The following is a 12,474-nucleotide window of genomic DNA, read 5'->3' as shown; positions in this document are numbered from 1 at the left end:
CTTTAAATGTCCTGTGCCCTCGAGATCCACAAAAACAACTAGTCTGCCCATTCCCCTTGGTGTTTCTTTTGATACGCATCGACTACTTCTTGTCTCAGTAGCTGAGGCTTTATGTGAGTTGAAGTCCTCAGTTTCTTGGATTTCTGAAATGATGTTCAAAACTTTTATTTAGAAAAACATTGGAAACAGGAAATGTTAGGTGTGTATGTGAGGTATAAATGGACTTTTGTCTACAGTGATGTGCATCAAGGGGTTTCTATATTTTAAAAGGGTAGGGATTTGTGTAGCGACAGCAAGCCATCAAGAATGTAGGAATCATGAGGACTTATCTAGGAAGGGAAGAATAACACATATCGCCTGATGGAGTCACCACCTTCCCCTGACAGCTGTCTCCTCCCACGTGATCCTCCCCATGGTACCACCCACAGGGTCAGAACCAGGTAGCGGCTTCCGTACCCTGCCACATCGGAGGAGATCTGTGGCGGGATCAGTGATGACGCCACAGGATTCATCACACAGGCATTCACAATACAATCACAGATTCACTCAGCATGGAACTGCAATCCTGTCACGATTGGGAGCTTAATCACACTCAAGTTATTCTGCTCTTCTCCAGGTGGGGTCTCCCTCAAATCAACCTATTCACCACAGCAGAAAATGCAAAGTTCCCCGAGTCTAGGGGACCCTTCTCGTTTCCCTGGGAGGGCGTTCCCTCCAATTCCCCTGATTCTGCGAGTGATAAGGACATTCAAACAGACCCAGTGCAAGATGATACTCATTGCTCTGACGTGGCCCAGGTAGATCTGGTACCTTCTACACCTGTCTGTGCTCCCTTGCATCAAGACCTGTTCCCCAGGGAGGGATGGTCGGCCCTCCATAATGGCCAGCGTCACTGAAACTAGCTGCTTGGCTCCTGCAAACCTTGAGTTTGCCCATTACTCATTGCCCGCAGAAAGGTTGACAGCTCCTCAAAACTGACATTACCAGCTCTCCTTAGCAAAGGTAGGCCTTGCTCATGCTTCCATCAAAGTACATCTGGCAGCTGTCTCCCGATACACTGGGACGCCAAGCAGACTTCCTTGTGGTCTCACAGACTTGTTAAAGAATTCCTAAAAGGTTGTGCAGAGCATTCCCTCCAGTGAAGGCTCCAAACGCTGCATGGGAGCTCAACGTCGTTCTGTCAAGATTGATATCAGTTCTCCTTTGGAACTTTCACAGTGCTACTCTGAGGTTATTGTCTTGGGAAGACTACTTTTCAATGGATTACCTTTCTCCTGGAGATTCCTCATCTGATAGATATCAATTCCAGCGTCAGCTGCCCGGAATATTCTTTGACAGGGGGCGTAGCGCACCTCGACTCGGCTGTTGATCTGTCTTGACTCGGTCATCGGCTTCGGACGTGACTTCAGTCATACATACTGCATCACCACAGCCCTGTAGCAGTTCCATTTTTCTACGTGAGCTGCACGCTGCTCGAGAGGAACACTGCAGTCGATAACTTCGATCACTCAACATTTTTGCCATGTTCTGCTTGAAGTCAGCTCGACCATGTCCGCGCCGAGTCTCCGGATTGTAGCTCAAAAATATCTGTCACGACCCACACGCATCTGGTGTGGTGACTCAGCACCGGTCACGACACCGAAGGCTGTCAGTCATGTGGCAAAATTAACCCAAAGTCCCTCAGGGAACGAGAGAAACTCGCAGTAGGCCAAGCCCACTAAATCCTTGGCGCGGTAGACCGTTCGGTCATCAGAGGCCGAAATGGAGGGGCCTACCCCAGAAAAGGAAGAGGGGCATCGGAGAAAAACTAAAAAGGTCTAATTCCTGAAGCCATTCGTCCTCTTCCTCCTCCCACAAGAAGTCTGATTCTTCTAGTGAATGTGGTAAGTCATCAGAGGGGCCGACATACAGGGCTGAATGGGAGGAATTTAAGACCCAGATGCAAAACATGTTTAAAAATGCGGCTGCGAGTATGGGGGAGCCTTTAATGCAACAGACCCCGGTAGTTCCAGTGGCGCCTATGACTCCAGCCCCAGAGCACAAACTGTCACAACAACGTCACCAAAGCCATTTGGCTCAGTGTCGAGCAAGCCCGTCAGCGCCAGCTCAAAGCCATTGACTGCCATTGAACAGTCTTTTGCGCCCAAATCCAGGACCAACATTTTCAGCTTTGTGACTGGCATTTTTGGCACCGCTGACGGTGACAACCACGGTGGTTTGGACCCTATGTATCCAGAGAATGGAGGAGCTGACTTTTTCTGCATGACGTCTGTGGGTTTGACACGTCCCCAGATGTAGAAATGCAGCAGGCCCAACGCTATGGACACAATAATTGCAACTACAGGCTTTAGTTGACAGGGTGGTAGATACCCTGGGGTGGAGTGCTCCAACCAGGCCAGTCTCAGGATATGACTTAACTGACTTCCTCAATGAGAGTCCTGCTACCGAGAGGCTATGCCCTTCCAAGCAGCTATCGCTGACCCTTTTGCCATCTTGTGGCAGAGACCTTGTTTCCACAACCCAAGTGAACTCTGAACTTTCCAAAAGGTACACGCCAGCAAGGGAAGTCCCACCTGTATCTATCTATCTACCCACCCAACTCCAGAGGGGTTAGTGGTTCAGGTGCCCACAGTGTTTACCAGGCCAGCCATATCTACAGCCAGTCTCCAAACCAATAGAGAGTGGAAAAAGGTGGATGCCTTGGCATAGAAAATGTTCGCAGGCAGCATGGCCTTGATTGTGGTCAATGGCTCCCGCGGATTCGCCAAATATTCTTTTGGTCTTGGACAGCCATTGGTCAGGCTGCCCAGTACATCCCCAAAGGGGAGCTGTGATAAGGTTTCCAGCAGCTGGTAGATAACGGCAAGGGGGGTTGGCCCTGCAGTCTTTCCAGACACGCTTGGACGTCGCAGACTCTGTCGGCAGATTGATTTTGGTCAGCAACAGTGCTCAGGAGGCAGGCTTACCTGCATACTTTAGGATTCTCACTAAATGTCCAAAATAAACTGTTTGACATTGCCTTTGATGGTGAGAACATTTTCGGCCCCAAGGCCAACGACTCTCTTGAGAACTTCAGAGTCAAGCTCGCTGCAGTTGTGGGGCTTAGCTGTGCAACAGCCGGCTAAGCCAGCCTTTAACTTTTTGCCAAGGAGGTTACTGTCTGCCTTCCTTAAAAAGGCCACTAGACAGACTGCCACCTCCTCCTCAGCAACCGTAACAGGAGCCCCAGGAAGAATTGCAAATATATTTTTTTAAGGGTACCTTGGAAGAGGTATCTCCTGAGCCGAGAAGATCGGGCTGGTATTCGCAGTATATCCTGGTACCTAAGAAGGGGGGTGGACTCCGTCCCATTTTGGACATCAGGGCCTTGAAGAAGTTCCTAAGGAACGACAAGTTCAAGATGGTGACGTCGAGAAAAATTCTGGTGTCAATAGATCTCCAGGATGCTTACTTGCATGCCGATCCATCAGAAGCACAGGAAGTTCCCGATTACTACTAATTCAAGGTGCTCCCCTTTGGGCTGACCTCCGCTCTGAGGGTGTTCACCAAGCTCATTCCGATAGTCACGGCCCACCTCAGGAAATCCGGCGTCCATGTGTTTCCATACCTGGATGACTGGATGATCCAGGGAAGGTCAGCGGAGCAGGTTTTGTCCCATCTCAAGGGCACCTGTTAGCTACTCCACAAGCTGGGCTTCTCCTTGAACTTGCAGAAGTCCCTCACAACACTGGCACAGAGGCTCCAGTTCATCAGAGTAGTCGTAGACACTTTGGTGGGCAAGTAGAGAGTGATCAGCATCAAACAGATCGTCCAGTTCTTCCAGAATCACACCACCTTACCAGCGACTTCCTTCCTCTGCCTCTTAGGTTTCATGGCCTCTTGCATTTTTCTGGTGCCAGAGGCCAGACTGTGTATGCGGTCTATGCAATGGCTCCTGTGGGGTCAGTGGTCCCAGTACTTCAGCACTTTCAGGGATGTTCTCAGGGTGTACGGGTCGATGGTCGACGATCTCTCTTGGTGGGCCAGCAGGCACAACATGTTGGTGGGTGAACTGGTCTGGCCTCCATGGCCCCAGGCCCGGTTGGCCACGGATGCGTCCTTGAAGGGTTGGGGCACTCACTGCAAGGATTTGCAGTTGAGCAGCCTTTGGTCAGCGATGGAGGCCAGGTTGCACATCAACAGGCCAGAATTGCAAACCATCAGGCTAGCCCTGAAGGCGTTTGTACTCTCTCTGAAAGGGAAGCATCTCCTGGCATTGACAGACAATACGGTGGCCATGCCCTACCTGAACAAGCAGGGTGGCAGCACTCCATCCCCCTTTGCAGAGAGGCAATGCAGCTGTGGTTCTGGCTGTTGGAGAACCAGATCTCGGTCTCTGCAGTTCATCTGGTGGGGACAAAACAGTGTGGGGGCTGCTCTGAGCAGGCAGAGCACAGTCTTGCATGAATGGGAGGTGTGCCAGGATGTCCTGGAAGAGGCCTTCTCTCTCTGGGGCACCCCAGCAGTGGATCTGTTTGCCACAGAATCCAACAGGAAGTGCAGACAGTTTTTCTCAAGGGAATTCCCAGCGAACGGCGCACTAGAGGACATGTTTCTAGTGCGCTGGACCTTCTCCACCCACTATGCCTTTCCTCAAGTTCCCGTCATTACTTTGGTTCTCCAGAGGCTGAGGAGGTTTTGAGCAATCCTGGTCTGGAATTCCCCGGATGGGGTGAGGAGAACATGGCACTCAGACCTGCTAAACTTGACCATTTACCCACATCACTGGTTGACTTGTCAGCCAGATCTTCTATCCAAGTTGGAAGGTCGGGTGCTCCACCCGAACCCAGAATCCCTCAACCTACATGCATGGCTTTTGAGAGGATGATATGTGATGACTGGGAGTTTTCTGAGGAAGTGCTAGAGGTGCTGCTGGCTGCACGCAGACCACCAACAGGATCGTTGTATGCGTGCAGATGGAAAAGATTCAGGGCATGGTGCAGGGAATGCAAGATTGACCCTATCTTTTCCCCACCACTACAGTCATGGAGTTCCTTCTGTCACAAGCCTTGTCAGGCCTTCAGGTCACCACAGTCAAAGGATACTTGGTGGCTTTGTTCAAAAGGTCTCCGGATCAAGGGTCTTTCTTCACAATCCCAGTTATGATCCCAATTCTTGAAGTGCCCCGTGAATGCATTTCCACCTACTCCATTTGTCATTCCAGACTCGGATCTCAATTTGTTCCTCACATTTCTTATGGCAGCTTCGTTTGAGCCTTTGTCTTCTTGAAAGACGCTTTCCTCATTGGCATCACATCAGCCAGACGGGTCAAAGAGCTAAATGCATTGTCTTGCAAATGCCCTTTCCTTCCTTTTTTCAGAGAAAAGGGTTCTTTAAAGGTGCGGCCCAAATTCCTCCCAAGCTTGTGTTTTTATGTCGCCAGAACGGCGGAATTCACTAAGGTAGATCAGTTATTTCTGACCTACTCTGTGTCCAGGAAAGGCTTAGCTGTCTCACAACAGACCATCTCACAGTGGATCCCACTGTGCATATTCGAGTGGGATCACAACGCGGGGAAAGAGTTGCCTGCCGGCATTAGAGCCCATTCACCAGAGGAGTATCTACCTCAACACCATTGCAAAGAGGAGTACCAGTGAAGGACATTTACCGGGCGGCAACATGGTCAGCCCTACATACTTTTACTAAGCACTAAAACCTGCTTGTGGGGCTGACCCTCGCTTTGGAAGGGCGGTTCTGCACAGTCTTCTTCTGTGAATACTTTCATCCCGCCTTAAACACGAATACTGCTTGGGGAGTCTATCGGACGAGGAACCTGCGGGAGAAAGGCAATCCATTGTAGGATAAATTACTTACCGTAATGTTCTTTCTACGGATTCTTCTCCCGCAGATTCCACATTCACCCACCCATCCATCGCTGCTATGATAGTGTCTGTGGTCACTGATTGTCTTTCTCTGGGGGTGGGGGGGACAGGTGAGCTACAATTTTAGTGACTGTTGGCCTCTTTTGGTTACAGTGACGCATTGCTCTGTGGTCTCTAGTTCCCACAAAAAATAACCTCAGTTGGGGTTTTCGTTTTCCTTTTACCTTCGGTTGTTTGGCCGTATGGTTAGTTTTCTTATGCAGTGGTTGAGCTTGGGGGAGGAAGGCGGGGAAGGTGGGAACTGAGCTACAGGGGCATAGTGATGCAGCATATGTACAACGACCGACATCACGTCCAGAGCCGACGACTGAGGTATCGAGTAAAGACGGACCAACGGCCAATTCAAGGTGCACTACGACGTCCCCAGCTAAAGAAGTTTCAGAGCAGCTGATGCTGGAATGGATACATCTATCAGATGAGGAATCTGTGAGAGAAGGATCTGTTCCATAAGGGTGCGGTGGATAACCCTGTAACCCACGCTCCCATTTACCCCAAAAATGATCCCCACTAATAATATCGCCTATGGCTGTTCCCAACAACCATATACATGGCGATATTATTGGTGGGGATAATATTACCAGATACCGAAGAATACATGGAAAGAACATTGTGGTAAGTCCTTTCTCCTTCTGGTGGCTATCACTTCATCCCGGCATGTTGGAGAGTTACAGGCCCTCTCTTGCAAACCACCTCATTTGTCCTTTCAGAATTCCAAGGTGGTGCTACATACTCATCTGTCCATGATCGCAAAGGTTACGTCCCACTTTCATTTGAACAAGCCTTTAGTTCTGCCAGTCTTCTTCTCCACTCCTGCCTCTCCTGCGGAGCAGGCTTTGCATTTGTTGGACATGGCGTGTGCTCTGAGGTTCTTTGTCGCATGGACTAAAGGTTTTCGCACAACCTCACAGTTCTTTGTGGCATTTGCACCTGGGGGGGCAAGGGAAGGCCCTCTCCAAGGCTTGCATTTACAGGTGTCTCTCTGGCTCTATCGCATATTGCCACCGGCCTGCGAACAGACTGTTGCAAGAGTGACCAAGATCCCATTCCACAAGAGCCATGACTGCTATTACAGACTTCCTGGTTTTCCCCTGCTGAACATTTGCTGGGTTTCGACCTGGAGGTAGACTCATACCTTGAAGAGGGATTCCAGAGTTGCATCCTGTGTCAGCCAGGTAGTGCTTCACAACCAGTTTAATTGAGGTAAATTTGTTCCAGAGGCAAGTTATTGTTTGCCTCTGTATAGCCTGTTCCACCTCTCGTGGTTGTGTAGCTACTATTGTATAGTCGTATTTATGAGCATGTGAATCCATGTAAGATCCCATGCTCGAGAAGGAACAAGTTACTTATCTGCGACTCCTGTTTTCCAGCATGGGTGTCTGGATGGATTCACATGTGACCATCACTTCTACCCCTCTATAGCTACTCTTGGTTCCTACTGCCACTTTACGTGCGCCTCCAGATCTGAGGAGGACCTCTGGGGGTGGAGCCTAGGAGGACAAATGCCATTGGTTTGGGCAGCATGCCCCAAAACGACTGCACTAGATTCTGTAGGCGACAAGCTGTTTTTGACTTTAAAGCAAAACAGGATTCCCAGCCTGGCAGGAGAATATTCATCAGCATGTGAATCCATGTACGATACCCATGCTGGAGAACAGGAGTTACAGGTAAGTAACTAGTTCCCTCTCCAGGTGTTATGCAACTTGGGGCCTTACTGTGCCTGCATATGCTTTGCACTCCCTCTAGGTGTTGCGCAGCTCGGGGCCTTCCTGTGCCTGCGTATGCTCTCCTCTCTCTCTCCATTACTTGTTGGGTGCACATTATTTAGTGTACTCATCCCAGGGGATTGGACATCTTGATTTAAGCCAGACTTGAGCCAGATCTCCTTAAGTTCCGGAAGCTTCTCAACACTCTTTTCTTCTCTTCCTCCTAACCTCTCCCTCTCCCCTGCTAATGTCTCACACTGCCACATTTGACTAGCTGCCTGGCTCCTTGTGACTCCTACAGGGAACCAGGCCCTCCTCGACCAGTCTATGCCAGCACTTGGTCTTCTCTGACCCCCACCCCAACCTGCACTTGCCCTCCTGGGCTACCTCCCCCTGCACTAACCTGGCTGAGCCTACACCCCATTGAGCACTTCGAGCCCTGTCATTGCACTTATCATGTGGAACGTCTTTCCCCTGCACTCCCTGCATTCCCCTGGCCCTTGTCCACCTGACCTCCCCCTAGCACTCACCAAGCCCTTGGGCCTTCTTCTACCCCTCCACCCTCCTTAGCATTGGTGCAGTCTGCTCTGACTGGCTCTTCCCCCTCCCCTGTACTTCTCGTTACTGCATTTGCACAATCTGAAGGACACACGGCCTATTAGGACTGTTTTTGTTTTTCTTCCTCCTTGTTTCCCCCCCATCTTTTGTCCTGTATCGCCTTGAAACTTCATTACTGTATATGCGCATTATAAATAACCAATAAATAAATAAAGGGACATGTTCTTTTTCCATGTGACAAAAGTATCACTTAAGTGTTTTTTCATTCCAGTCTTGATAGTTAAAAGTAGGTGCTGTGGTGGTGCTTAGGTTTTTAAAAGTAATATAAGCATTTACCCCAAATCGGGTATGTATCTTATTCCCAAGGTAAGTCCTAGGAAAAGATCCCTCACCCAGGTTCGACAACCAGAGGCCAGGCCATGGGGAGTTCGGGACAAGGGCTTTGCAAACACAGCTTCCCTATGAAGGACAGGAGGGACAGAAACAGGTATGTTAACTTAGCCCCCTAACTCTTCCAGATACCACTGCAGGTCTTCTGGAATCTGTTGGGACACAATCTTCTTTGCTTTATTCGAGTGAGGAAGGTCCACGGGGTCGCTGGAGCAGAGGTCAATTTTCGCATCAGATGTTCCTTGTGTTGCACAGCAAATGGTTCCAGTCAGCTTCCAGAAGAAGACTCCAAATGAAGAAAAGATGTAGATGTCTAGGTTACAAACATTTCAGCACATCTCACTGGAATGAAGAAAGATTGTGCCAATGAAGGTCACCACGGTCACATGCCGACAGACGATCTTACAGCATTGAATGCAGAAGCAGCCCCAGCACAGCTTCACTTGGAGTGAGATGGCTAAAATAACGAGCACAGGCAACGTGTGGCACGAGCTGAAGATCTGTCAAGTTCCAAGGCTTCATTAGGATCGGTGATGACTGCAGCAAATTAGCCCATGTGAGAGTCAAGAGTAGACTGATTGTTCCCACTGGTCGACGAGTTGATGCACCAACAAGGGTTTTCTGGGGTCAGACAGAGGAGCAGGGCATTTACCCAGCCAATCACTGGAGGAAATGCTGGTTAGCTACAGGGGTTGTCCTCGGGCCATTAGTGGGCTGCACTTCGCTGAAGTCTTGGTTTCAATGATGAATTGTCGAATAGCTGCAAGAGCCCTCCTTTTATCCAAAATTCAGGCTGAGAGCAAGCACAAGGTCACCAATGGTAAGGATCTGCAACATTTAAACAGCCCAGGGTTGTGCAATCCTGGACAACCACTGGTCATTCCATCCGTCCAGCAACAGATTTTGGACTACAGGGGATGCTGACTTGGACCGGATAGTCCCACCCCCCTCCTCGGCTCACACACACAAAGTCCCTTGCTCATGAAAACAGCAGCTTTCCCTAGGAAGGGGATTTCCATATAAGGCATTTCCTGACCAGAAAGGCATGAAGAATGCCAAAGAACACTGTGGCCAAAGAACAAGATGGCAGATCTGTTGGCACGGCCATCTTAGGGTGCTAGCCAACTTTAATAGCCATTCAAAGTAAATGTAAAAGTACATGAAAAAATCGCACAGCTCTCACCAGCTTCTTTTCGGCACATTGTCAAAGTAACCAAAAAGCCATTGTATAAAACATTGTAAGGGTACAAATGATCCAAACTGCATTTTACTCTAAGGTGATGTGTGCAATTGTACAAAGTGTTCCCTGCTGTTGGTGAAGCTTTCCTGGAGTCGTTGGATGTCAGAAGAGGCAGCTCCCATGCATGCACCACGCTTTACGTTCCCGTTGGATTTGATGTTAGACCCTTAGTTAGCGGAGCGGAATGGGCATCTGCACGGGCTGTTCCCTTGCCGGCCCTTTCGGCCAGTGGGAGGAGCTGGGCCCACGTTACCCGCAGCATTACTTGATGTCCTGGTTGTTGCTGAGGCAATGGCTGTGGGGAGCGCCTAGGAGACCTACAGAAGACCCATAGAAGCGAAGTTGGTAGCGGACTGTTCTGCTGCCCGAGTGTGACGATGGCAGTAAATAGTAAGCCGCCTGCCCCTTCGTTCTTCCTCTCATGGGCTTTATTTATGTGCCCTATTTATGTGTCCATCATATATTTGGCACTGGAGTTGGATTTGGAAGAGACTAGCATTATATGGGAGTCCATAATTGATGCTCAAGACGGCCTTTGAACTGTTTTGGGACAGCTGACAAGAATCTGATTAAAAGCCATGTTCAAATACTGTTGGAATCCTACGGAAACACGAGGCAGTGGAACTGTTGAGAAATTGCTGGTGTCCTTGGAGAGTGTCGAAGAGACAGACTCTGGCTGCTCCCCAAGCGGTCAAGTGTACCTCTCTCTGGCGCTGGTGTAGTGCACTCCTACCTCAGTGACTTTTTAATTCCTACTAAATACATACTAGAGAGATACCAATTTTAACACAAGAAGATAACACAAACGTTGCAGCCTTAAGGGCAACCTTCGGTGAGTTAAGTAAATTGAATGCTTGTAGCTGTTATTTGTTTTTATTGGTGGTAAGGGCTGCGGTCTGTGGTGTCAGCACTGAGGCTGCCCAGTGTTGATAAGTGCTAGATCAAAGCAAAAGAACACCTTGTATTTCTCTGCGCCCTTAGATTTGGTAAAATAAGAGAAGAAGTCGAATTGAGGCTCCTTTTTGTTGGAGTTTTATATTTTCACAGATTGCAAAGAAAAGTAATTAACTTGTTGATTTCACAAATTTGAAATGCAATTGTTAGCTTCTCACAAATTTCAAAAGAAGTTGTTAACTTATCAGTGAGCACTTGCTCTGTAGTAGGTTGACTTTTCAATAGACTGTTGCTCCAATAAGTTGTTGGAGCTTGTAGATTGTCAAAAGCATGTTACGTCACATGTTTTGAGTTATAGCAAGAAAATCCTTCAAAGTTCTAGTAGTAGACATGTTCCTTTAAAATCTCCTTGATATATGTTACTTCACATATATTATTTCACATATGATGTTACTGAAAAATGCTTTAGAATCCTTTTGGTGCCCTCGACACGTGTTTCTCCAGATAAAGTAATCTAAATTAAAAGCAGGTGGGAATGGGGGGAGAGATGGAAGAGGTGGAGGGGCACATTAAGTGTCTCAAGGATATGGTAAAAATAGTAATTCTTTTTAACACAATTCGTTTTTTATAGCTGCATAGACCCTATTTCTTTGCACAATTTGCACAATAATTGTCGACCCTATATCTTCCTAGACCTTCTAGGGAACTTTGGAAAGGGCTATCTGCTTTATCCTGTGCATCCCTGACATTGGTGCTAAGGCTAAAGAAGAACAATTTGGCCGCATGCAAACTAAAAAGTCCAAGAATGTTATGGGGAAAAAGCAAAGCACCTCTCAATCCCTGCTAGATTCCTACTGGAAATGGCTGGTAAAATTAAGGAGCATATCTTAGCGGCAGAGAGGGCGATAGTGGCAGAAATGCAGAGCGGGGTACCAGTTCGTTTCCAAGTTGTGGAGTCCCATGCCATGGACAATGGGATGGCCCCTCCAGTCTGGGGGCAGTCTGTTGGTAGGTGGAGGGGAGGAGCACCTGAGCATGGGAGGGAATTAGAAGTTGTCCATGCCTAGTGTTTGTGAGTATCATGCAACTCCTGTGGAGGTGACTAGTTCATCTAGAATGCCTAATAGCATTGTAAAAATTAACATTGGTGACAGATCTGCAGACCGGGCAGACTTGTGCAAGTCCGATAGTCAATACCCAGACAATGAGCCATCAATGGGAAATGAAATAAAGAAAACACTTGTGTATAGGCGCGTTACAAATACCATATCATATCATATCATATCTAATAAAAGATATTCTAGATAGAAAATTGCAACACATAATTGACTCCATACCATCCTTGGGACAACTTATTTTGAGCTCTTTAGCAATTATGGATGATTCAGTTAGAGATCTTAATTAAGGTTGTATTAAACAAGTGGCATACCCTTTGGGACCCCATCTAGCTACGGCATATAGTACTCAATTATTGGACCCATCTGCGACTAGTATGCCAAAGGTAAATCCAGAGACGGCCAAACGATTAAAAAGTGTCATTGCTGATGTTAGTAATCATGACCAGTCAAACAGCCATGGCAAAGAAAGATTAGAGACAATTGGGAACCAGCAAAACATTTAATATGACCCGTCTAAGATACTATTTAACAAGGTCCTTGGTTTACAACCTGCAGCAGCTCCATTAGTTGGTATAAGTTTAGATAATCCAGTCTTGCCCCATGGTAGTTTTGAATCCACCACCACCTTGATAAACAAGATAAACCATTGG

Source organism: Ambystoma mexicanum, chromosome 2p (assembly GCF_040938575.1).
Source record: "Ambystoma mexicanum isolate Mex_15411 chromosome 2p, UKY_AmexF1_1, whole genome shotgun sequence".
Lineage (NCBI taxonomy): Eukaryota > Metazoa > Chordata > Amphibia > Caudata > Ambystomatidae > Ambystoma > Ambystoma mexicanum.
The sequence above is the reverse complement of the archived record's forward strand: the minus strand, read 5'-3'. Positions refer to the sequence as shown.